Below are 2,501 nucleotides of genomic sequence, written 5' to 3'. Positions count from 1 at the left end.
CTGGACTGGCTCTTGTGCGGGTGGCACATAAGATGTACCATCCTGAGCGTGACCATTGCCAGTACCACCTGACTGGCCTTGTAGGGTTTTCGAGCGAGATCGTTGCCAGTGCCCCTGGACTGGCTCTTGTGCGGGTGGCACATAAAAGACACCATTTCGAGCGTGGCCGTTTTCGTGCGGGTGACACGTAAAAGCACCCACTACACTCTCTGAGTGGTTGGCGTTAGGAAGGGCATCCAGCTGGGAATAAATTCTGCTTATTATGTACTAACGAATTTAAAGAGATATTATTAGCTAATAAAAAATTGATTAACTCCCACGATGAGCGTAATATTAAATGCAGACATAAATTAAACTACTTATATAATAAGTTTAAATAACTAATTGTTTTATTTAAACCTAGGATAAAGCACCAACTTATAGTTATGATCAGTAGTGCTAAATACATCAAATTAGCTTTAGAATACACTTTAATCATCACAATATTATACAAAATTAGAACATATAACTACCTTTGACTATAAAGTATTCAACGATAATATGAGCAGTCTTTTACAATGTTTCATAGCATTATTTACATAATATATAATTTTCGTATGTGGTATAGTTACTATTCTGCGTAAATCTGAGAGTTTTAAGTATTTTAGTATTTTTAATCTTCAATAAACTTTTGATTTTAGGTAAATTTTCTTTTTCGATATTTTCGTTATTATTTTAGTAATTATAATACACATTTACCTCTGGGTAATAGACGCCATATTTATCACATGACCTTTCAGTATAAATTCTATAGTACACTCATTTTGGTTTAATCTACAGTAACTCACCGGCAGATAAGTCATGTTTTCTAATTTTAATTTTCTAAATAATATTGACATACGTTTCTTATTAACTTTATACACTAACACATTTTTCTACTATTATTTACTTCTTCCATAATGATTTAACCTTGTTCACTATAATACTCTTTTTCAATATTTTTAGATTGTAACTCTTAATAATTATATTAATACCGTTAATGTAGGGATTAGTTTACAGGTTTTGTCTCTTTATATATATTTTTATTTCTCATGTTTATGTTTATTCTTGAATGATTTTAGGTATTTTTTTAAAGGAATTTGACCTGAAAAGTGACTGATTTTGGGAGTAAAATCATTTCCATGTTCTAATGAACTTGTATAGAATTTGCTTATGATTTTATATAGTCCCATTTCAGCCATGAAACGCGCGTAGTCTATGTACTAGCACAGACTTTTATACATTTATACTTTCACACATTATATTATTGTATTAATTTTTACTGTCCTATTTATAATTTATTTGATTTTTAAATTAATATTTTTATGATGAATATTTCTTTGTATGATATATTATATATTATTAAAATTATTAAAATTTTAGATTAAAATCTTAGATAAATATTGATATGGTATATGCCTCACAGCATGGTTTTCAACGGGTTCGTAGTTGACTGAGTTGTAGAGTGGTGGTTTGTCTCTAAATTAGTTATATATGTATGTATATATATGTGTATATATATGTATGTATATATATGTATGTATATATGTGTATGTATATATATATGTATAAATGTATGTATATATATGTATGTATATATATGTATTTATATATTTGTAATAATATATATATGTATATGTGTGTGTGTGTGTATGTGCATATATATGTACATGTATATATTTGTATATGTATGTATATATATATACCTATAATATAAATTGAAGTTGGTCGAGCGTTGTATTCTTTCTTGTCTTGAGGTTCACGGCGAAACGGCTGGGTGGATTTGCATGAAAAATGGCACACATGAGGAGACGGGTGCATAGATTGGAACACGCTTTCTATTTTTTCCTAGCCCCCATACTTACAGAGAAAATCGATTAAAACAACCTGCGTGCATGTATGTGAGTGTGTGTCACTGAAGCCATTCATACATATATACACACAGACATACGCATGCACATCAATTCTCTCCTCTCACCACAACTTCAAAAGAACTTCAAAAGATCGCCTTTCCTTTACACTTGTCCGGCCATTGATCGTATACCATTTCGCTGCAACAAGGGGAGTACGGGATGACAGTCAGCCAAAGCTTTCGCTATGCTGTCTCTCTTCTTTCACTTACAGTTTCTCATTCAAACTACATAATAGGCAGAATTGTCGGATTAAGACAGTAGGGTGTTTTGAGGGAGATTTGGTTGCTATTTCTACCAGGTCTAGCTACCATGTAGAGGTCTGAACTTAATTTTCATTCACATATTTGCATTTCAAAAATTTAACAATCTTTTCCATAAATCAACTATTGTAGACACATACACATGCGCACGTGCACACACACACACGCACACACACGCACGCGCGCACGCACACACACACACACACACACACACACACACGTCCATTTCATATATCTTCGTTCAATTTCTACTCTGCTAATAAAATTTTTACGGATACAACTGCTTACAAAAAGAGGGATTAATGTATAA

The 2,501-nt window shown here is 32.0% G+C and overlaps 1 protein-coding gene across 8 annotated transcripts in view; it reads left to right on the top strand.

Annotated features, from left to right (window-relative positions):
• The window catches only part of LOC106870145 (organic cation transporter-like protein), a 62,093-nt gene that overhangs the window by 51,150 nt on the left and 8,442 nt on the right, over positions 1-2,501 (top strand). The window lies entirely within an intron of this gene.

The sequence above is a fragment of the Octopus bimaculoides genome, chromosome 3 (assembly GCF_001194135.2).
Source record: "Octopus bimaculoides isolate UCB-OBI-ISO-001 chromosome 3, ASM119413v2, whole genome shotgun sequence".
NCBI lineage: Eukaryota > Metazoa > Mollusca > Cephalopoda > Octopoda > Octopodidae > Octopus > Octopus bimaculoides.
The sequence above is the reverse complement of the archived record's forward strand: the minus strand, read 5'-3'. Positions and strand labels throughout refer to the sequence as shown.